The following is a 25,513-nucleotide window of genomic DNA, read 5'->3' as shown; positions in this document are numbered from 1 at the left end:
GTTGTGGACAGCAAACATGGCATGGCATAGAGACCCGTAGACCAATAGCTTTCCCTGCACCATCAGCTGTGAACGCAGTAAGAAGCACCACTTGCCTGTACAACTCGTAAGGGAATTATAGCCTTGGCTCACCTGTCTAACTATACTTTGTCTGCTTATTTAGCTAATCATCCAAGTCTCTTTCCAAATATTTAATCTGGGATTTTCAAGGTTGCTGCATTTCCTTCACTGACCAAATTCCATTTCTTCTCTTGTTTACTTTGATTTTAGCTCTCTTTGTTTAACCTAGGCCACGTGGCAGCAGTTTGCAAATATCAAAGAACAGGTAAAAGAACATAATAGCAAACATAATAATAATCTCACTCAACCTGCAAATGTTTAGTAGTTACATAATGTTTTATTTTATTACACATTATTTGCCTACAGGTGTATTATTTAATTGTAATTTGATATCCAAATAATAAATGATATCCAAATAAGGGGCTTAATTCTCTTTATTTTAGGCCGCTCATAATAGTTAAATTTAGATTGTTTGATCATGTGACTTGAGGTCATCCTGACACAAAATACTCCATGAATTATTCCCTCTGCACTCTGATTATCACCTTATTTACACAGTTAAAGGGAAATATACTATTTATTTCTGGCTTTATGGCTCATAGTAATAATATGTCTTATTGAGAGATCCCCAATGAGCAATTTGCATCACATTTAGTAACTTTAAACTGAATTGCAGATTTTTTTTATATAGCCCTTGAACATTTTTGGTTGCTTGTTGTAAATGGGTTTTATTTATAAAGCACAGAACTGATGCACAGTGCAAACCCCTCTTCGGTGCCATGTGTCTAGATCTCCATTGGCTTACAGAGCAATATGGCAGCATTTGCAGAGGATGGAAGGAGGTAGGTGGAGTGTATTGTGTTCCTTCCTAATACAGAGCAGGCACTCCGGTGTGCCTAATTTTGCAGAGCAGGGTAATGATGAGATTTCATTTTGCAGAAAAAAGATTGTTAAAATGAAATGAAGAAACATTTCTTGGTGTGCTGAGGGTTGACCATTTCCACTCTACAAAATGACTTGATATTTGCACCCTCAATGATCTGGGCTCTTCCTATACTTTTGACGGGAGGCACTTTTTATTTTCCAATTGCATTCAAGGTGTGCTTAAGTGCCACATGTAGTAAAGACAGTCCTGATGTCCCCTGACTCTCATGAGTAATTTAAGCCACAAATAAGGCTAAACCAATAAGTATCTTAAGAGAAAAACGGAAAAGTTTAATCTGGTGGCAGTGGGGGAGGGCTGAAGTACATGTGAGAGCTGATGGCTTGCAGGGGGTCTGAGAGCATGAAGGGGAATTCTGGATGTCAGATGTCACATGTACCACATAAATGTATAATTTATAGGTGCCATAGAGTACATCAACAATTATGAGTGGACAGGAACTAAGTGATTTGGCTCCTGGCCTTGCGATCTGTACAACACAAATATGAATTAAATAACCTAGTGTTGTGGAAACACAATGGGATGCTCTCCAACGGAAGAAAGGCCTGGTCATACAGATAGTCCGACCATGATTTTCTCTGCACTCCGTATAGTGTATGTCATTTGTCCCAGACTTTTGTCCACTTGACCTATATAATACCTCCAAATTATTTCTTTTAATGGTTGTATACACAGACGCTGTACACCTTTGTTCATGGAATCTATACCTGGGATTGAACTAAGTACGGTACATCAAAATAATCATGAAAACGTGTATTTTCCCACAGATAATGTCCATGAAATAAGATTGAGAGATACTGCCAAATTAAAGGCTTGTTTACTGTGAAAAATATATGTATACTAAAAACTTACCGGAGCATCAGAACACATGACAAATGATGTCATGAAGGTGATAGTACGATGTTTGCTACAGAGGAGGTGAATTCTTTTTTTCTTGAATGCTTGTTTAGTTAGATTTTAGATTGCGTGTCCTAGGTTACATGGGGACATTACCTGTGTAGCCTAGCACGAGGTATATTTGGGTATGTAGGTCTTTCTCAGCTGGAAAGATGCATAGATTGTGTAAGATGCTATGAAGCCACAGAACCTGTTTCACAGATCAGATATGGCCGGTTGTCATAGTTGCACAATGCCATGTTTTCTGGCCACAGGACAGTTCTTGTACCAACAACCCTTACAAAAGGACAGCAACTCGCTTCTGTTTCCATCATCCTCTTACTGCTTTGCACAGAACACTACTTTTCACACGTATAATAAGTACCTCTTTAGTAGCAGGTGTCGTGTTTTCAGACAAGAAAGGTTCATTCCTAAAATATTTTTGTGCAATGACAACAGCTATTAACAGTCGTCACTCACATCATTGTTTGCTCATCTTTTTCTTTTTCTCAAGGAAGTTTAATGTATGCACCCACCGGAGGAATTTGCGTGTTTAGTATATAATTATGTTTGTGTACAGACCTTATTCATATTATTTTCTCATGAAACTTATTGTAATAAAGGCAGCAATTATTTAAATAATTACTATACTTATGTACATTTCTTTTACTATGTAAAAGTTTGTCCCTCACAATGTCCTTTAATTTTAAATCAGGTATTGGTTCTTATATCTCTCATACTTATGTACTGAATAATTTAAATGTATTAAAGATTCTTAAATTGCAATAACATAGCATTGTTTTATAGTCAGGTTCAGTGGTTATGCTATGTAGGGTTGGTGTAGTCTTCTATGTCTGTTGGTAGAGTGTAATAGAATTAAACTGTGATCATGCCCAGTGGTCATGTGGGGTAGGTACAGTGTCATTTATATGGACTGTTACAGAATTAGACTATGATCGTGCCCAGTGGTCATGTGGGATAGGTATAGTGTCCTATGTTTATATGGACTGTTACAGAATTAGACTATGATCGTGCCCAGTGGTCATGTGGGGTAGGTATAGTGTACTATGTCTATATGGACTGTTACAGAATTAGATTATGATCGTGCCCAGTGGTCATGTGGGGTAGGTATAGTGTACTATGTCTATATGACCTGTTACAGAATTAGACTATGATCGTGCCCAGTGGTCATGTGGGGTAGGTATAGTGTACTATGTCTATATGGACTGTTACAGAATTAGACTATGATCGTGCCCAGTGGTCATGTGGGGTAGGTATAGTATACTATGTCTATATGGACTGTTACAGAATTAGACTATGATCTTGCCCAGTGGTCAGGTCATGTTAGGATGTTGTACAGTCCTATGTTTGTATGCAGTGTAATAATACTAGAGGAAGTGTCACAGTTGGAAATACATGATTTACTATTTGTGAACACACAAGATAACTTCTACTGCATTAATGTACAAAACTTCTACATGTGTTCCAATTTAAATTCTATCATATATTTACAGTAAATATAGCTGTTCTGATATCAGAAGAAGGACAGGTATAGTTTAAATTGTCTAAAACATTTTTCTAGTTCTCCTCTTGGTCCAGCATCAGCTGTAATTTATTTATCTTTATCTTGTGTGTAAAGTTTCCTATACAGGTGTTTAATTGCAACAATCCTTTGTGACAGAATGTCTGTTGATTGTCAGTTTATAGTGTATCAGCAAGTGGTAGGAAATAACCTGTATTTTAAGCTGGCTGCATGGATGACCGCCAACTCAAAATGTGCTGTTATGGTACTAGACAAATGAATATAGAAGAAGTGTAGGAACAATGTACACCTAACAAAACAGTAGTGATGTGAAGCTCAGGGAGATTGTGGTGTAAAACACACCTCTTTATGAAGTGACCTTCAATATTCCAACTTGTTCAAAAACATCTGTTAGACACGCAGACAGTAATGGCACAAATACAGAAATAAATCCTCCAGCACAGACACATTACACAGACAGTAATGCCATATGATGCAGATCTAAGGACAAATAACAACCTTACCATGGGAAACCATTCAGTCTTTTTCTATATAACGCCTTCAGGCATTTTCTATTCCACTAAATTGGCCTAATTTACTCAATCAAGTGTTCAGAATAGCATTTAATAAACTTTTATATTCTGTGCTCCCCATTGAGAAAAACAGTGGTAGTTCTGCCATTGGGAATAACACTGTTTTGATGTGAGTATATCTGTCATTAAAAAGCGATGACCTGAACAAACTGACTAACCCAAGGTTTCCAAAACCCAGTCCTCAGGGCTCCCCAACAGTGCAGGTTTTCTGGATCACATGTGACATAATTAGGACCACCTGTGGATCTGTTACAATGTGTCAGTCAGTAATGAATACACCTGTGATCCAGCAAGGAGATGTGGAAAACCTGCACTGTTAGGAAGCCCTGAGGACTGGGTTTGGGAAACCCTGGACTAAGGTGTGATCTGGGATATCTGTAGAAGAAATGGAGTGAAACATCACCACAGAAATTCCGTTTTAGACTGAAGATTTACAGGCTCTAGTAGCCTGGAGAACCTTTACCTCCAGCATCTAGCTCTGTGTCCCCACTGTGACTAATTCCATACAAGCCCACTCTCCCGGAATGTCCGGGAGCCTCCCAAATTCTGTAAAATGGGCAGGATGGGGGCCTTGAAAGTGTGATTTAGCTGCAAATTGCATCTCGCCAAAATGACATGGTTCAATGTGCCACGACCCCATCCACAGTTGACATTTCTGCTCCACTCCTTAACTCCCCGAGGAGGAGGGAAATATAGTTGGCAAGTGTGACTTATTCTCTTCTTTATGGCCCACTCTCTGGAAATCTCAACAGCTGTCTTCTGCATCACGTGACCACCGCAGCACAACTTAACAGAGGTCTGAGTGGCAAGTGTTGTAGAGGTGGGGTGGTCATTTTGGAGCTTTTTTTATTGTTATTATTATTACTGCACATGCTTGAAATGTATCAGATTGCCCATCACTGATAGCAAACTAATACAAATCCCGAGCGCTCTAAACCCAAAAAACCGTAGTCTCTTGCCGCAATCCCGACCAAGTGTGCCACCTCTTATAAAAATGAAACTAAAAATTAGGTGCGCCAAGAAAACCAAACATTTGATAAATAAAAGAAAAAAAGAGAGATGGATGGTTTCTTTTAAAGTAAAATATAAATTTATAATCGATTTTAAAGATAAAAAATAAAATACATAGATCATATAAGGATAATATTAGCATATGTCACGTCAATAGGGAATATTAAACACATCACATTCCACGTTAACAATACTATACATGTCTAGTAACAAATGACCAATCATAAGAATACAAGTTGTTAGACTCTACAATAAATGCAAATAATTTAAGGTAGATATAAACTGAGTGTGTGGCCAGTACACTCTGTATACTAACCTTAGAGTTCTTTAAAAGTCTTATAGTTTACCAAAATTAACAGCGATAAAAGTACTTAGGTCAATGAAAAAGAAAAAGATGGTTTCTAGAGTCTCATGCCTCTCATGGCACCTTGCATTTATAATGGATGAGCATTCATCATCATCAACATTTATTTCTATAGCGCCAGCAAATTCCGTAGTGGTTTACAATTGGGAACAAACATTAATTAAACAATACTGGGTAATACATATAGACAGAGAGGTAAGAGAACCCTGCTCACAAGCTTACAATCTATGGGACAATTGGAGTTTGAAACACAAGGGCATGTGCTACATCATATTGCACATTGGACCAGCTAGAATGCAAAGGTAAAAGTATTGACTGGGTTGTGTGATTAGTCACACAGCAATGTTGGTCAGAGGGTTGTTGTCTTGTGTTTGCTGTGTAGTGGGTGGTAATAGGGTAACCTAGGGAGATTAAGATGCGGGTTGAGGAATATCGTAAGCTTGTCTGAAGAGGTGGGTTTTCAGAGAACGTTTGAAGACTAGAGGAAAGCCTTACTGTGCGAGGGAGGGAATTCCACAAAGTGGGTGCATCCCGAAAAAAGTCCTGTAACCGGGAATGGGAGGATGTGATGAGAGTGGAAGAGAGATGCAGATCCTGTGCAGAATGGTGTCAATTTGGGAGATATCTTGAGACAAGTGAGGAGATGTATGTTAGTGCAGTTTTGTATTGCCTTGTATGTTAGTAGAAGAATTTTATATTGGATTCGTTGAAAAATAGGCAACCAATGTAGAGACTGACAGAGTGGCTCAGCAGAGGAAAAACGGTTTGCAAGGAAAATCAATCTAGCCGCTGTGTGCAAAATAGATTGTAGGGGTTCAGGTCTGATTTTGGGAAAACCAGTAATGAGGGAATTGCAAAAGTCGGTGTGGGAGATGATGAGTGCATGAATTAAGGTTTATGCAGTGTCTTGTGTGCAATATGTGCGTATTCTGGAAATGTTCTTTAGATGTATGTAACATGATTTAGATATAGAGTCGATGTGGGGAACAAAGGATAGTTGTGAGTCAAGGATTACACCTAGGCAGCGAGTTGCAGGGTGGGATTTATGGTCATGTTATCAACAGAAATAGAAATGTCAGGCAGGAAGCTTCTGTTTTTGGGTGGGAATATTATTAATTCAGTTTTTGAAAGATTGAGTTTGAGTTGGTGAAAAGACATCGAAGATGAAATGCCAGAAAAACGGTCAGTAACGCGAGACAACACAGATGGTGAAAGATCAGGAGAGGATAGATAGATTTGTGTATCATCCGCATAGAGGTGATACTGAAATTCAGAGGAGCTTATTAGTTTTCCGTGAGAAATGGTATAGATAGAGAATAGCAGAGGACCTAGGACTGAGCCTTGTGGTACTCCAACTGATAAAGGAAGTGGAGTCTAGGTGGATCCAGAGAAATTAACACTGAAAGAGCGATTAAATAGGTAGGATGAGATCCAGGATAGGACAGTGCCTTCAAGACCTAGGGATTGTAGCGTTTGTATGAGGAGAGAGAGGTCAACAGTGTCAAATGCAGCAGAGAGATCTAGGAGAATTAGAAAAGAGTAATGGCCTTCAGTTTTTGCTGTGATCAAATCATTGACAACCTTGGTCAGCGCAGTCTCTGGAGAGTGTTGAGAGCGAAAGCCTGACTGAAGAGAATCTAGTAGGTCATTTGCTTTAAGAAAGTGTGTCAGGTCAATAGCTGAAGTGGGTCTGCAGTTACAGGCATGCAGAAAGTTATTCCATACCCCTGACGCGTTGCCCCTGAGGCTGACATTTTCAAAGAAAAGCCTTAGTGCCGACAAAACGCGTCAGTGGCATGGAATATCTTTCTGCATGCCTGTAACTGCAGACCCACTTCAGCTATTGACCTGATTTTGTACTTATGGATATTACCAGGATTCCATTGAATCTACCGGCCTTAATATCGCCTGACATTTCGAAGTGCACCAGACGGAGCTTGATCATCCAATAATACTTGTTACACTAGAGTGCACAAGATGGAGACTAAAACTTTTCTCTGCGCTGTTTGAACCATATTGGGGATATCTTCTTCTCTAGCAGCCTGGACGCCTGCATTGTGTACAAGTAAGGATACACCCTCAAGAGGTGTAGTGTGTATACCTGCTATTTTATGCTCCTTACAGAGGAACTTTATCTAAATGCTCATCCATTATAAATGCCAGGTGCCACAAGAGGGGTTACCAGAAATGCATAGTATTATTAACGGGGAATGTGATGTCTTTAATATTCACTATTGACGTGATATATGCCACTATTGTCCTTATATGATCTCTGTATTTTATTTTTATTTTTTATCTTTTAAATCGATTATAAATAAATTTACTTTGTATTTTAGAAGAAGCCACCCATTTCTCTTTTTTTCTTTCATTTATCAAATATTTGGTCTTCTTGGCGCACTGAATCTTTCAGATATTGCCCATCACTGATGTAGACAGAAGACATCAGCAATACTTATTAATTAAACTATGAACATGATAGCAGAAGGTGAAAGTTCCAATACATTGCTGAGTTTCAGTGATCTGCTTTGTAGACTGGAGGATGTCTGAGCACAGTAGAGGCTATAATAGCACTGTCAGTACTGTATATCACGTTTGATGCCTCCAATGGCATTGTGCACTTGGGCACCCGTACGCTTGTAGAAAAATGATATACAGACATAGGACATAATATATATCCATCATTTCACCACCCTTGAACACTCGTTATGAAATTACAAGATACTTCTTTAAGGTCATTAATGTAAAAACACAAATTCTCCATCTGTACTGGATTTAATACTGATGTGATGGAAAAAACTGATATAAGAAAAGATAATATATATGAAATTTTCCTCAGGGACACTATGCACTATTTAGGAAAATGGACTTCTCAAGTGCCATTTGCATTGAACTCTTGACATAAAGAACTGCTCTGTAAATTTTATTTCTCAGAAATCTTGTCACTCACTTCCTTCCAGACAAAAAAAAGCACTGACTGAAGTGACATTTTAATAGCTGGGAGTCCCTTTGCAGGTAGCCAGTCACAAGTGGCAGGCATGGAAAAATGCTTGTTATTGGCTGCCGTTAAAGAGGTGTCCTATGGAATCCCAGTTTTGGTTATTAAGCAGCGGTCAGCGCTAGCATGCGTCTTTTGTTATCGTGATTATTCTTGTTGTTTTTTTCCATTTGTACTATGACTAATTAAGAATTGGCCACATTGATTTGCCCATATTTGCTTCATAGAAGAAGCTTACAAACAAGAACTGAACTATAATAATTTCACTCAAGACTAAAAATTCAGTTCTGGGTGGAATATCAGAAATGTTGCTACCAAGGTTTGATGGGTCCCTTTTGCTGCTCTGCTGGCCGTTCCTTGGTCCGATATCCTGCCTGTCTGAAAAAGATCAGGTTGTAAACAAAAAGGCGTTGGTTCTCTGCACTGACCAAAACATTATTGATGCCATTAGTAATAGCTGTACTCTGTATTAAAGACACTTCAGGTTATACGTTGTATTAAAATATAATTTAGTGTAGTACTGGAGAATATTGCTTTTCTTGAAAGTCGGGAGGTGTGGTTCTGTTCTGACTAAGTACACCAGGCCTTGACAACCTGTTGCTCTCCAGTTGTTGTAAAACAAGTCCCAGCATAGCTTGGCAGCTATTGTCTGACATACCATGCTGGTGCACCTGGAGGTTCCCAGCTATAATAAAATGTTTCTGTTTTTTATTAATGATTTGTGTGTCTTTAGTGTTACATTATGTCATAGTGGCCTACTTTCCCGGAATGTCCGGGAGACTCACGGATTTCTGGGAATCCTCCTGGGGGGGGAGCAGATCAACCTCCCTGATCCAGGACAGATTGGAAAATTACATGGAAGGGGAGGGGCTTAGTGACACAAATCACACGTCATCTCGGCCCGCCCCCTGCTGGTATAGGGCAAAATGGCTGTGACTGCTTAGGGGGCGAGGCTTAGTGCCCTCACACACCCACATGCTCCTGGAACTAAAACAAAAAAGTAGGCAAATATGCATTGTGTTTGATAGACTGTAACATAAGGGCATTTAAATGGCTAAGTAATGCAAAGGGTGATTTGCGTTGAATTGTATTCTCGTTATGTACTGCTGACCAAAGACTATATCACCCCCCCACCACCTTACATGTTGCGGATGTGTATGATAATTCATTTGTCCTTTGGAGAAAGACAATGAGCTTGTGTTTACTCAGCGGTTCTTTCCCTTTTTTTTTTTGCTGTTAATTTTGAGAAACTTCCCAGACATTCATTTTTTTTGAGACTCCTTAATGTATTAATTAATGCCTGTATTTATAGCAGACATTTCACCCACATTCCTCCTACTTTGTATGTATATAATCACACTTTACTCCACCACTGCTTTATCCCTCACATCCAGTCTCTTCACCTTTGACATATCGCTAGAATGCACCCTGTTTTTTAGCCAACTCATCCATTTTCTCATCTCCCACCCCAACTACTTCCCTATCTGTCCATGCTCCAATTCATCCTAAATACTGCAGCAAACGCTCCACATCCACTGCGCCACTCTGCAAATCACTACTGGTTCCCCATATCCTCTAGAATTCAATTCAAATTACTCACCCTTACCTATTACCCCTGCCACCTCTACATACATCTCAGATCTCCTCTTACTACTGTCCTCCATGCCCTCTTATATCTGCCTCTGACGTGTGCCTCCACACCTCTCTGATAACCACCTTTCACTTCTGCATGCCAGACTTCTCCTGTGCCGCTACCCACTTATGGAATTACCTACCATATCTGATCAGACTCTCCCTCAGCCCTCAAATCTTTAAATACTCTCCGAAAACCCACCTCTTTATTAGAGTTTACCTTACTTTGCTTTCCCACCTTATAAACAGCCCATGTACTGGCAGGAGCATGTTCACTTGCCGACATCAAGCTACCAGCTTTCCATACATTTGCTCTCATCGATCACTTGAGCTCAGTGCGACAGCGACTTCTGCCCCCACCAGCAGCTATTTTAAATAATAACTAAGGATTTATGATAGTCAGCTATTCGTCAGAGTGGTTTGTGTGTTAATAATTGTACATTGCAATTTGGCTTATTATGTGAGGTACACTTTAAGGGCACCTGCCACCTACATATGGTGGAGGCAGCCATTGATCAAAACCAATATTAGTGACATTGAGCTTCAACATGAATATTGGATCCGCTTACAGCATGGCTACCTCCAGCGTGTGTGTAGATGGCAGGTTCTATCCTTTAAATCAAGAATTCAGATAAATCTGTGTTGATCTTCATTCCTTTATCGTGAGAAAGGATAGTGGATTACTTGAAAATTAATCTGGACTCTTATTACATTAGCTTGCTGATATAGAAGTCATCGTAAATGACTGTAGCTGGGAATTTTAGCAACTTTAAGATAAATTAGATCAATAGAAAGATTTCTTAAAGGAGAACTATTATCCAGAAACAGAAATCCAAAGATCTACCATATTCTGGTAATAGTCTTGTCTTTATATTACCGAGATTGTTTGTCCTCATCCATGTATTTATTGATACACCTTCTTCAAAGAGATGAGTGGTCAGCAGAGGTTAGCATTTGTGGTAGTAGTTTGAATTGGGGAATGGGTGACACATTGCAGAATGTGATTCCTTGGCCACTAACCCATCCACTTGTTTGCAGACATTGACTCCGAAACAACACTTTAGCCACTTTCAAATTTCTGCCAGGACTACAGTAATGTAGTATCACTTACCCTCTGCTGACCGCAGTACCCCTTAATGTTTACAGCTTGTTGAAGTATTCAAAGAATATTCATTAAAAAGTCTTTTATGTTATTTGCTGTACTTCTATCACCTGCATGTATTGCTAATGTAAATGTGTATACATATACCCTTATACTTCTGGTAGATGAGGAGTTGTCTACAACGAATGCTTGCTATATTGTACTTGCCTATAGGCTCCTTTATAAATGTGCTGGACAAATGGGTACAAGTCATAAAAACTGTTTTAGTGATGCGTTTTTAAAATGTTTTCCATGTGCTTTGTATGCCTTTGTCTTTTACCTATTGTACTGGTAGCATACATGAATACACGAGAAATAGGTCATGTCGCATTTTAAAATTTTAAACACTGCATTAAAATTTTACAATGTAATGGTGGCGATGAGCCCAAGTCCTAAAGATAGAGCAATGGTGAGTATTCTGTAAGGAAACAAACAAGGCACTAAACGGAAAGATGAAAGAATATTAGGGAAAGCAGACTGGTGTCAGTGAGCTGTAACGGAGGTATGAGAAGATAAAATCACTGACAGCAGCCTGCTTTCCCTAATATTCTTTTATTCCTCTTTAGTATGTTACTATCAGGAGAATTTTTTACATCCAGATCTTCCAGCAGTTGTGCTACCAGTGACAAAAATCAAAATAACCAAAAACTAAATAGGAGCACCAATTTTAACTAAAAAACAAACATATTTAAAAAATAAAACCTATGAAGGTCGTGTGCGAAGCAAAGGGCAAAACAGCACGCACACCACTGCACGCGAATATTCAAGGAGGGGGGATTCAGTTCTCCCCGAATTAGCGTGGCGTTAAAGCCGTTACCGTTATTACGGTAATGTTAACACGACTTTCTTCTCGCAGCGAGCAAAAGGCCGGCGTTGAAACTATCGTGGTAACGGTAATTAAGCACATTATTACCGTAATAATGCGCAGGCAGCATTACTTTTACCAGTAACGCGGCCAATTGAATTCCCCCCTAGGTGTTCACTCCGCGATCATTCTAGGATATTCTCCCTCCATATAGAAGTGATCGGTCACCCAATCAGCAGTCAGTTGGAAGTTGAGCGGTTGTCATTGTCTATTGTTTTTCTTGTTTTTTTCTCCATGTGATATTTACACTAATTACATGTATACAAATATAAGTCAAGTTGTATACAGAGCGGCTGCAGTGACAATTTGTATATACAGGGTGTTTCAAGTGAAAATAAAGTCAATTGGTTGACTTTTTTGGAAAAATTAACTCTCACCATTCCATATCAAGCTGGGACTAATGAAACAATTTGTTAAGGCCTTGGACATAGTTGGCGTCAAATACATTTATAGATCGTTTCCTGTACAGGATGCAGACACTGCAAATGTCAACAGTTAACCTGTCGACATTTATAAAAGCAATCCCGGCAATTCTTTTAATGTCAGCATTGTGATTGTCGACATTATGAATATTGCCAATCACACTGTCGATATTTTCAACCTGTCCCCAGAATGGAAATGGAACTGTGGTCATTAAGTATGATAACATTTTCATGTCGACAGCTGGGATATTTGATTTCCCTCAAATTTGTAAACTTATCAAGCATTCTAATTTCACAAAATGTATGAATGGTGTTGAAGCTTCTGCCTGGTGCAGTTATGTCTCAGTTTTCAAGATCTTCTTGGGTAACCACAAAGAAGAACCGGTGCAAAACATACAGACTTTAAAAGTGTGGGCACTAATATATGAGCATTACGGTACACTTCTCCATAGTCACTTACACAGATTTCTGGTTAATCTTGGTGATTTTAGGGAGGAACAAGGGGAGAGGTTCACACTACTGGGGTCATGAGTTCAGTTCCCGACCATGGCCTTATCTGTGAGGAGTTTGTATATTCTCCCTGTGTTTGCGTGGGTTTCCTCCGGGTGCTCCAGTTTCCTCCCACACTCAAAAAACATACTAGTAGGTTAATTGGCTGCTATCAAATTGATCCTAGGCTGTCTGTGTGTGTGTTCGGAACTTTAGACTGTAAGCTCCTATGGGGCAGGGACTGATGTGAGTGAGTTCTCTGTACAGCGCTGCAGAATTAGTGGTGCTATATAAATAGATGATGATAATTAAAGGTGGAGGAAAGGCAAATGGGACAGATGTATTGTTATGTTAGCTATCAGTTATTATACCGAATACAATGCCATTATGTAGTTCATCTGTTTACTTTTGAATGATTTGAGACAATTCCAATGTGATTCTTAAGTAGGCTCTGCCTCACATTGAATTTTTTTACATTTTTATATTTTTGAATGGAGTATCAGTTATCTAAAGAATTAGAGCCAATCTAGCAAAACCAATGTAATATAGTCAGTTAATACTTAAAATTAAAAAATAATAATATAGTTTTGCGTTTTTAATACACCCAATTTGGTAACAGTAACACAGGAGATTGTTGTGGTAACTGGCTCCTCCCCAGGAAGTTTCTGATTCATAAAATCACACAGCAAATTTGAATATTTGACACATTTACTGCTTATCAGATATTGCACAATATTACATCAGCCATCACCTTGATTAAACAGGTCACACCTTTTGTTCAGTAAATATAGTACTACTACAATACACTACCACATCATGTTGGTTATTTGCCAGAATTAGCATTTCACTATGACCATGTTCCGGTAATACTATGAAAGCAAGTACTGATTGGTTGCTATACTCTTGTGCAGATTTGCACATGTAAGCAGTGCATACAAATCGCTTCCATAGTGTAAAATCGTTACATTTCATTAAAAACGTACCACACGTAACACAGGTTAGATGTATCGGGGCCAGGGCCGGACTGGGAGTAAAAATCAGCCCTGGCATTTCAAGCATACAGGCCCATCTCTGTTGATGAGCAGGACAAAACTGTGTGCCGCTGTGCAGCAGCGGCGCCGTCAGGGGCGTGGCCACATTATGTTGGGGGCGTTGTCAACATGGGGCATTGATACATACATTATAATAAAACATTACATTTATCAGGCCCTCCCCATCATGCCACCCCCACCCCAGAAACACATTACAACACCCCCAGCCCACTGTACTTATCTGTGCTTCTGATGCTGCTGACATCCATCAGGGTGGGAACTTCCTGTAGAGTGAGCAGGGAAGCTCTTAGTCTCACAAGATTAATAAATCTCATGAGACTTAGAGCTCCGCGGCTTCCTCCGCAGGCTGTGTCCTATCCAGGAACTGGGAGTAGCTATCCGCTCCCTCCTGCTAACCAGAGCTGGATTAAGGCTCGGGGGCCCTAGGACAGGGGAGCTCCTATGATGTAATATGGTTATTAGACACATTTTCAACAAATACACAGGCAATACTGTGAGCACTACTGTTAGGTGCACACAGTTCTGCCTTCCCAAGCAGTACAATGTGAAGCAGTACATACCTCCCAACTGTCCTTGTAGTCAGACCAAATCCTGACTAAACAGGTCAGTCACCCACCAAATTCAGGACAGTTGGCAGACTGTCCTGGTCTCTCCTACCTGTCTTGTCATTGTCACCACTTGTGGTTGCTGGTGTCTTTAGATCATTTGCTGCTTGTCTGGATCCTGGAATGTTGGAGGCCCTATTAGGGAAAAAAAAATGGGTACATGAAATTTAGAAAACTACAACCAGCACCGGTGTTAAATCAATATAACACCCACGTTTTAAATTTAGGCCTCACTCCAGCCCCAACATTAAAATAATAGTATTCACATTTGATAAATACATCTATTTCCCTCCAACTAGCCCTGACATTAAATAGTATATACATTTAATAAATATACCTATTTCCCTACAACCAGCCCCAAACATTAAATTAATAGTATTCCCATTTAATAAGTTAACCTATTTCCCTCCCTCCAAACAACCCCAGCAAAAAATTAAATAGCATTTATGTTTAATAAAAATAACCATTTCCCACAACCATCTCAGGCATTAAATAATTCATAATCACATTCAATAAATATACCTAATTTTCCCCAAGCAGCCCCACATTCACTTAATAGCACACATTATAGTCTTATACTGCCCCCCACACACATTATAGCCATATACTGTCCCCCACACACATTATAGTCATATACTGTCCTCCCACACACATTACAGTCATATACTGTCCCCCCACACACATTATAGTCATATACTGTCCCCCACACACATTATAGTCATATACTTCCCCCCCCCACACATTACAGTCATATACTGTCCCCCCACACACAATTACTGTCATTTACTGTCCCCCCACACACATTAGTCATTTACTGTCCCCCCACACACATTACAGTCATATACTGTCCCCCCCACACACATTACAGTCATATACTGTCCCCCCACACACATTACAGTCATATACTGTCCCCCCACACACATTACAGTCATAAACTGTCCCCCCACACACATTACAGTCATATACTGTCCCCCACACACATTGGCCATTTTTATTGTCCCCCTCCTACAGTCATTGCCCCCTGCAGACATTGTCACTCACCCCCTTCCCCCTGCAGACATTGTCACTCACCCCCCCTTCCCCTGCAGACATTGTCACTCACCCCCCTTCCCCTGCAGACATTGTCACTCACCCCCCCTTCCCCCTGCAGACATTGTCACTCACCCCCCCTTCCCCTGCATACATTGTCACTCACCCCCCCTTTCTCATGCATACATTGTCACTCACCCCCCCTTTCTCATGCATACATTGTCACTCACCCCCCCCTTTCTCATGCATACATTGTCACTCACCTCCCCCCCTTTCTCATGCATACATTGTCACTCACCTCCCCCCCTTTCTCATGCATACATTGTCACTCACCTCCCCCCCTTTCTCATGCATACATTGTCACTCACCTCCCCCCCTTTCTCATGCATACATTGTCACTCACCCCCCTTTCTCATGCATACATTGTCACTCACCCCCCCCTTTCTCATGCATGCATTGTCACTCACCCCCCCTTTCTCATGCACACATTGTCACTCACCCCCCCCTTTCTCATGCATACATTGTCACTCACCCCCCCTTTTACATGCATACATTGTCACTCACCCCCCCTTTCTCATGCATACATTGTCACTCACCCCCCTTTCTCATGCATACATTGTCACTCACCCCCCCCCTTTCTCATGCAGACATTTTCTTCCCCCTGCAGACATCACTTCTCCCATGCAGTCATTTTTAGTTATTGCCCACCCCAGCCCCCCTCCGCAGTACCTGTCACTATCCCCTGGACGGATTTCAAAGAAAAACAGCGCTCCAACTTACCAAAGGCTCCTGGGCGGCTGCGTCGGCGCAATGTGACGTCATCGCGCGGCCGCGCGGAAGTTTTAAAAAAAAAAAAAAAAAAGAAAAAATTGCGGGACTGGAAGCGCAGGTACCGGACCGGCCCATACAACCATCGGCCCTTCTGGCAAATGCCAGAAGTGCCAGATGGCCAGTCCGGCCCTGATCGGGGCATATATAACCCAGATCTGCTCGCCAGCTGTGGAACGATCTTCCACGTTCCATCAGGTTAGATCTACTCTCAAAGGATTCAAGCGTGCCCTTAAGACTCATTTCTTTATTCAAGTATATCAGTCCTCCTCCTAACTTCCTTGTCCCGGCTCTCTCCCCAGTTAGTACCACCCTATTTGTTTCTCCCCCTCTCCTTTAGGATGTAAGCTCTCAGGAGCAGGGCCCTTTTTGCTTGTGTGCTCCTTCTACTATTCCATCACCCCCAGTACCTCTTGGCCTGCTTCCCTAGCCCTGTTTTCCCTGTCTTCCTAAGCCTTGGCCTTCTTCTCGCAGATTTCTACCTTCCCTTTCATTATCTGTCCCAGAAATGATCTGATTTGCTTTACCTTGTCACCTATGTTTGTATATATTTTTGTATCATGTTGTGTCTTGGTTCTCTGTTTTCTGTATATGTAATGTACGGCGCTGCGGACCCTTTGTGGCGCCTTATAAGTCAAAGATAATAATAATCTGAATATTCATGGAAAACTCTGTGATACTCCAAAGACACTGCCAGCAAATAGCAATATACAGACCATGTTTTAAGAACTTGCTTTCATCACATTTCGGCAGAGACTTCATCAGGAGGGGTGGCTCCATGCCTGCATACATTAGCATCACAGGCGTGGAGAGGCAATCAGTACCTAATTAGACACAGTTTTTTTTTAATATATTACAAGTCATATAATATAAAATAATAAACATGCAAAACATAAAAACTTTTTAATACGCATAATTTACAAATGTAGATGAGTGAACTGTAATCTCAATTCTATGGATTGTAACATCATATTCCATTTTATTTTAATTTGTAAGACACTTTGAATTAGAACTTTACATAGTAACATTTATCAAATAAGTATGTTTCTTATTATTTCTAAAAAAAAAAAAAATCCTACTAAATATCCTTACCGATTTATAACCCTTTATTATCGGATCTCTTAACAGCTGACATTAGCTGTGTGGACATTTCTAATATATTAAGTAGACACAAGTATAATATCATGGTCTTAGTAAAAACAGAGATACATACACGTGCACCAATAAAATCCCTTATATATTGATCCAAATTAGTTAGCACATGTTTTTGTTTTTTTAACCAAATCTGCATTATTCTTCTCCAGTGAGATGCAAATAAGTACTAACAGCAATAGATACAAATCAATATTTAAGTAAATTTATCCCACGTATTGTAGAGCTCTGTCTTCCCTCAGACTAAGTTTGTTGACCAAATGTTGCTAATACAAACAAGAGTAACGGCTGACCTTGGTATTTAAAGATCATTACCTTCTAATGATAGGTACAAGTCTAGTTGGTGGACATGGTCACAGAGGCTCATAATGTCAATCATGGAGAATCCTTCTCAGAAGATCCTCAGGGTTTATCTAGTAGTACCCTGTACAGTGCCTGTTGGAGGCAGTTGGTACCATTACTGTGTGCATGATGTAATCACCAGACATCAGCTATTTTTTGTTTCCGTGCTTTCAAAAGGTCCTGTCCTATTTGTCTGTTCCGAGCATTCAGTATGTTAGTGCATAGTCTCTTTCTCATGGTTCATTTATACTGCTCACTAGTATCAGTCCACTGACTTAATACCCATCTAGGTGTGTATGACCCAGCGCATGCTATGTAATATATGAAATCATTTTAATTAGCATGAGTGTGCTTTAAAGTATTTAAACACATATAATTATACCTAAAGAAAACATTAAGCTGAGCTGTGTTGCATTCAACAGGACTCTTAAATAAACATGTAAATATTCCTTAATAGGTCTATTTATCAGTGTCTCCAGGCAACATAATAAAAATAAACAAACCTCATCATATGTATCATTGAAAATAAATCCAGTTATGAAATATGTAAAATTTGGCGACTGGCCTATCCATACTATACATCCCTAGCCAGGAGTTCATTTAGCTGTGTATGTATATCTGAAAGTACAGACTCTCCGTTTACATGTGGATGTGTCTGTCCGACATAGCATCATATTTGTAGCTTCAAACCATCCAATGAGGAATGGACTAAAGTTTTTATTAAAATCAGAAATGGACTTTTGTCATTACCTAATAAAGAATAAATCACCTTTTGTGCCCTTTCTTCCTGCATGTTTTTGTTAATTAGATACATTCTGCTAGAGTGTATCTAACAGTGCCTGGATTTAATAACTCTACTATGTACGTGAGAGGGGGATTATGTGATGTCTTCTGCATATAACCAGAAACACCCTGCTCCTCTCGTCAACTAACAGCTCCAATGGTTTTTGTGAGTAGCCACTGATTGGCTTTACCTTGCTGTTTGTCCTGAACCGCATGCAGTTTAGTTGGTTTGCAACACATCGGATGCGAGTTTTCAGAATCCAGAGTGGACCTCATCTACAGTTGGATGCATGTCCAATTTATTTGTGTAAAGTATACATGTTACTTCTGTACATGATTAATGTATATGTAAGTCCCTATGTAACCATAAGGTCAACCAGCCCTGGGCCCATCCATTGAGGGGCTGATTTCCCTAGTGAAAAGGGGCGTGCAAAAAAAAAAATGCAGCTATGAAGTGCAGCTATAAAAAAAAATACACTTAAAAAACGACACAACGCTGTGACAAAGCCCTTTATTTAAATAAACACTTCACGACACAGAACCGAGTTTACTTCTTATTGTTCACCTAAATCCAAGAGGGAGAGGGGGGGTCATCTTCTTACTTTCAGGCTTGCAATCCAAAGGGTTAAAAAAGAACACATAAGGGCAACAAAAGAACTGAGCAAATGACAGGCTAAGAGCGCCATCACTCTGACCAATGCAAAACAGCTTTGCCCTGATTGGTCAGAACGTGGGAAAGCTGTTGTGTATTGCTTAGTAATGGTTTAACCCAGGGTTTCCCAAACCCAGTCCTCAGGGCTCCCCATCAGTGCAGGTTTTCCGGATCACATGTGACATAATTAGGACCACCTGTGGATCTGTTACAATGTGTCAGTCAGTAATGAATACACCTGTGCTCCAGCAAGGAGATATGGAAAACCTGCACTGTTGGGGAGCCCTGAGGACTGGGTTTGGGAAACCTGATTTAACCACTAACCTTAGAGTAAAAAAGTATCATGGATTTCAGTGATGAAATATATCACTGGACTACATTTATATATATATATTTATCCATTTATACATTGTGCATAAGCAAAAAATACATTCTTATAATTAACTCTTTATGGTATGTTACTGGGAGACAGTGAAGTGGTGCAGGAGTGTGGTGGGTGGAAGTATGTCATTGGGTGATGGAGAGAGTGACAAATATGGTGGTAGGAGAGTAAAGGAACAGACAGAGTTTATGTGTGTGCAGTGTATATGTCCCTCTGTACTTTCACTCATATGATGACAGAATTTCAACTCTTTTCCATGGGACTAGTCAGTGAAAAATATCATTGGTAAATATGGTGCAAAAGAAAGCAAAATACTGAATAAAGACCTTACTCTATAAATGTATCTAAATATATGTTTGCCATATGGCCACGTCCAGCAAATAGGTATGCAAATAAAAACTATAGATACAGACTTACTGCCTTTATAAAGACACGTAATTATGCTCGGTAATAGGTAGGATGATCAAGACTGAGCAGCACCTTGCACCTGATACACAGTTACAGTCATGATGTTGCACTCGCTTTTCTTGTTTTTGCTGTGCCCACTTCCAAATAGCATGTGAGCCCTCCCTATCCTATGTTATCATGTCCGTATTACCGCGTAAGTTCTTGTTTTCCCCATTCTTGGGGGCTGCAGAGCCCTATAAATAAAAAATAAAAGTACAAACAAAAGTGTATAGGCTGCTTTTCAATTAACAAGACCAATAGATTTTACACAATAATCAGATCAGCAAAATTCTCCATATTTACAGGTTCTTATTTGTAAGTAGTTCACAAGTTATTGTTTGATTTTACAGAGACAGCCAGTTGGTTTTTGGGTCCTAGAAGCGTAAAAGAAAAAACTTACAGCATACTTAACATTTCCCTCAAACACATCTGGAAATACCCTGCAGTGATTTACAGCCTGACTATATTAACCCAGTAGTTTCAGCAAATGAGGAAGAATGTTAGTAGAAAAATGATTTTGATCTGTGAGAAGTGACTGACAATTTTTTTCATCTTAGGGTTTACCATAAGCTGAGCACAAGGTTGAACTGATCTAATAATATAAGCATCAAATAGTTTACCAAAAAATGTCATTAATGTTTTGATACGTTATCTAGTAATTTGTTTTTCGCAGGGAAACATCATTGTGATTAACAATTCATCAAGACCCTTTTTGTACGTGTAAATGACACATATAATTACACATATCTTACTGCGTTCAGGAAGTTTATTTTTGCTGCCACATTTAGCACTGATTGAGAGGCCATTTGGCTTGAGCTTAACACCTTTACATCAGAACTGTTACACTCATATTCAATTGTCCGCGGGATTTTCGGCAATAACGGTAATCCTGCGCGGTCCGCGCATTTAATACGGTAATTTACTCGCGGGATTTCAGCTCGCAGCTCAGGGAGTTGCGAGTTGAAATTTAGCGAGATATTACCGTATTAACGGTAATATTTTTTGAGCGCTCGAACTTTGGGACAACTGAATATGCCCCCCAATGTTTGCCAAATTCCCACATTTGCAACAGAATTTCACCAGCAGCACGTAGCCTTAAATGTTCTTCCTGTACTTCTCCCGAAACTGTTTTGTGCTAACCAGAATTCTCCCCATCATATTTGTTCTGCCTGGACTTCTCCCATATAATTTTCTATCCACACCATAGAGCAAGGACATTAATCGACCCAACTCTATTTATAGATTATAAATTGCAGAAAATGTGATAGTTAAGAATGCGGTGTGGATGCTGTTGCAGAAGCAGAACTCGAAGTTTGTAACGCTGTAAATTTGCACCTTTATGAACCATCCTGTCCCTCCACAAAATTTAATTTCTGCTAAATTTTGCCACAACTATATTCATTACTACTTTGCCTAGTACCAATTTGGGGGGGGGGGGTAATTTAATACTCAGCAATAAAAACAATACTTTTTTTTACTTAACAAGGAAATGTAATATTCCTCCCTACTTGGGACAACAACCGGGAAGTAAACACTTATAAATGGAAAGTTGTTTAAGGAACCAGGAAAGAAACATATTCATGGGTGTGCCAGCAGGTATGCCTTGTGACAAATTGTACGATATAAGAACACTTGAACACACTTGTATATTAGCAGTACTGTAGTATGTTACTACTGCAAATGCAGTTCTTAAGCTTTAATTCTATATTTTGTTAAAAACTATATTCAACAGATATGAAACAAAGCAGGAACATGACAAAGTAGGATAAATAAACATATAGGGCCTGATTCCTCCTCGGTCCCGTTGCGTGCCGTATCTTGTGTGAAATTGCTCTGCACGTGCTCAGACACAGACATTACCCCAATGAGTGCAATTGTATGCTATTCATGTCCATATGCACATGACCCTTCTGATTGCCTACGACTTGAAGGACAGAATGGGTGAGGGAAGGGTCAGACATACGTAGACAATGTACAGTAAGGTGTGCGGAGTTGAGCGCACACACATTTGTCTGATTGAAGCCGTATCACTTGCACCTGCCCTGAAGCAGGTGCACGTGCTGACTGATAGTGATGTCTGATGTGTATGCATGCCAGAACATGCCTAGTAAGAGAAAGTATAAAAATGCATTGTATGTACAGTACACATTAAGAACAGTGTGAATTATGTATTTAATGTTAATAGTATAAAGAGTTGTTTATGTATTATTTTTTTCCCCATGCATTCTGATAGGAATTCTCATATTGCACATGTGCATTATGTGTATCCTGCAGTGTGTTTTGTCTCTCTGTATATGGCAAGTTCTTATACCCATAACAAAGTGTTTCTTGAAAACTGCTTGTACTTAAATATGGGCGTACGTATGTGCAATTCTTGTTTGATTTTTTTAAAAAACTGCTAATTCCGTTCACTTTACAGTTGGTGTATAACGGTGATGTAAAACTTGTTTTTGTTTGTATAATGCATTACATATGCATAGAGATCGTCTTCAACAGTATCCTAATTATTACAATCTTTCATTTTACAATAAATGCAAAAACATTTTAGTAAAATATCTCATATTATGTTTCAAAGTGTACAAGCTAATAGGCCGTCCTTCCTCTAGTAAGGACATATGCAACCATCCTGGGCCAGGATCATAAGGCAAACCTAATTCCTAGTTAGAAAAAGTACATGTAGATTGGTTCTTCCAGTTTTCCTGCCTATGGTGCAATTATGGAATCTAAAGTGTATGTTGAACAGCTGCTTGTTTGAGGATCAAAGAGAAAGCAAGTGTATGTGGATGAGCAAGTTATTCTGTTTTGCTTTGGGTCACAATGTAGAGCACATATGCTGTGGCCCATTAAATCCAATCGGATATCCGCTTTCATCCGTCTGTCTACACAACACTCCTTATGTCCCATTTACACAAGGTGTATTTATTTTCCAGCACTGCGCTCATGCAAGGCTGCTCAGTGTATATGGGTTGTTAAGAAAACACATGCTGACTGTGTTCTCCCCAGCACCTATTTCCCGGGTGCGCCACCAGGCTGCTTTTACTTGCCACCCAGCTCTTGGAGCCCTACAGAGTACAGTTATAATAGAATAAACCATTGTTTCTCCTAATGGAACAGGCGCTATGTGAGCACTACAGCAGGCAGTGTGTGTTAGACCACTGACCACCAGTCTGACCAGTCCTGGCAGGTGTGGGCAATGACCTTCAACAGTTTTCAATATTCGTACAACTGCCCCCGCCCGGCTACTTCTTAATGCCATGGAGCTACTTCTTAATGCCACGTGGCTGGCAACGTTTTGGGGAGAACACTGCTGACTTATTGCCGTTGATGATCTGGTATACATATGCTCCACAACTGAAGGTACACGGACTCTCCATTTCTGTATAGGAATCAATGATTACTGTGTGTTCACACATGGATGAATGTGGCTCTTTAGAACCGGATAAGTACAGCTTGTGTAAAGGGTCCTAACGTTGATATCTGATTGGATGCTGTGGGTTACAATACATCATTGCTCTTTACATTAGGGGCTGGCTGATTTCTAGTAGTAGGTTTTAAATTCGACTTCCTCCTAGATTGTAAGCACTTGTGACCAGGGTCCTCTTTCCTATTGTTTCTACATGTCTTATAAATTATAAGGTGTTTGATATTGTTATAATTCCCTATATATTTTGCTATCCCACTTCCTGAAATGCTGACGCAGGACAAACAATAATAGAAAATGTATTTTCAGATGTGTTTATTAATGGGAGGGGAAGCTTATATTTTACTGCACTGCAGAGCGAACATGAAATGCAGAAAAGAGATGATGACGATATCATCATTATAGAACAAATATGTGGATTTGCTGAGTAATATCGTTTGAACAAATCATCTCAGAGATTGGAAATACTTTTCTCTTACTCAGCAGCGGTGACCGTACAGAAGATGGAACATGCTGTCTCCAGTTCTCATGCTTTACTTTTATGCTCCCTATATACAGTAACATGGAATTGTTGCCATTTAGTGGTGCAAACCGCCCGCTCTAGTCTCACACAAGTCACTAAATTATGCCAAGTTGGCTGCACACACTGCAGTGTCTGGCAGTTGCCCCAATATTGCAGCTTTTTGCCCAACAGCAAGCCCCGTAATATTATGGTGAAACAGGTATGACCATTATCGGAGGGTAAATGCGGTTGGAAAATGACAGCTATCAGCCTGTGTGTGGGCATCTTCAGGTGGTACGCTGGTTGTATCCTGGCATCAATGACGCTGTGGGTTTGAGTCCAACCAGGGCACTATCTGTGTGGAGGTTGTATGTTCTCCGCATGTTTGTGTGAGTGTCCTGCGGGTGCTCAGGTTTCCTCCCATAATCCAAAAACATACTGATTGGGTCACTGGCTGCTGACAACATGTACACTAATGTATATGTGTTTGTCTGGTAGAGAATTTCGACTAAGCTCCAATGGGGCAGGGACAAAAGGGAATATTAAAATATTCACCATAAAGCTTTGTGCTATATAAAAAAAACAATAATAATAATAATCTTAATACCACACTAACAAGCCCCAGTATTGCAAAGATCTGGCTGAGCTGGTGCAAATAGTCGAATCTGCTATAATTTGGCAACTACTTGTGTGGCACAATTGAACGATTAACTTTATATTCACTGTGAGGTGTGGACGGAGTCTATAAACAGAGAATGGACATGTACCTCTTACTTAATGTATGCTTTGCACCCATAGTTAACTTATGTATTTTGAAATATTTAAGTAACTAAATATACATATAATATTCAGTCTTTCTTCAAACTCCAATTATTTTTGTCCAACAGGTGCAAATGGGCTTCACCTAAAATTAAAAGCAAGTCTCACAGGTTGAAATGCACTAGTCTGTATAACTATGGTTTATTGCCATTTACATGGTTAAAATTAGACTTTGTTTTATATTAATCTTTTTCTTATTTTTAATAAAGTAACTTTGTTTAACCATAGAATGTCATTTCCTTTTATGCAGGGACTTGTTTTAAATAACTATTTGTTCTTTTATATAGGTCGTGTCCTGTTCACAAATCTGACTGTGTAAAGGTGAAGAATGATGCATCGTGCAGCGTTCGGGTGAAGGAAGTTAAATATTCTGAATACACGTTGACAACTTTGACACTTGGCCATAAATTTCATTAGACGTAAGAAGACACAAATATGTTGTGGGATGTGTTTAGAAGTTTACTGTATAGCACGCACGGATCTCTGACGCTGCGCACGAGTGCATGCATTGGCTCCTCCGTACAGGGCGGTGTGATTAGTAGACTTTAGCAGGGTGTACAGCGTCTATGTGTATGTACAGTATATG

At 39.8% G+C, this 25,513-nt stretch overlaps 1 protein-coding gene across 1 annotated transcript in view; it reads left to right on the top strand.

Annotated features, from left to right (window-relative positions):
- BCLAF3 (BCLAF1 and THRAP3 family member 3) overlaps window positions 1–25,513 on the top strand; it is a 71,729-nt gene that overhangs the window by 13,744 nt on the left and 32,472 nt on the right. Inside the window, exon 2 of the mRNA XM_075196543.1 lies at window positions 25,215–25,346. The gene's annotated coding sequence lies outside the window, so the exon portion shown is untranslated. The remainder of the gene's footprint in view (window positions 1–25,214; window positions 25,347–25,513) is intronic.

The sequence above is a fragment of the Mixophyes fleayi genome, chromosome 2, assembly GCF_038048845.1.
Source record: "Mixophyes fleayi isolate aMixFle1 chromosome 2, aMixFle1.hap1, whole genome shotgun sequence".
Taxonomy (NCBI): Eukaryota; Metazoa; Chordata; class Amphibia; order Anura; family Limnodynastidae; genus Mixophyes; species Mixophyes fleayi.
This window is presented reverse-complemented; position numbering and strand designations above follow the sequence as displayed.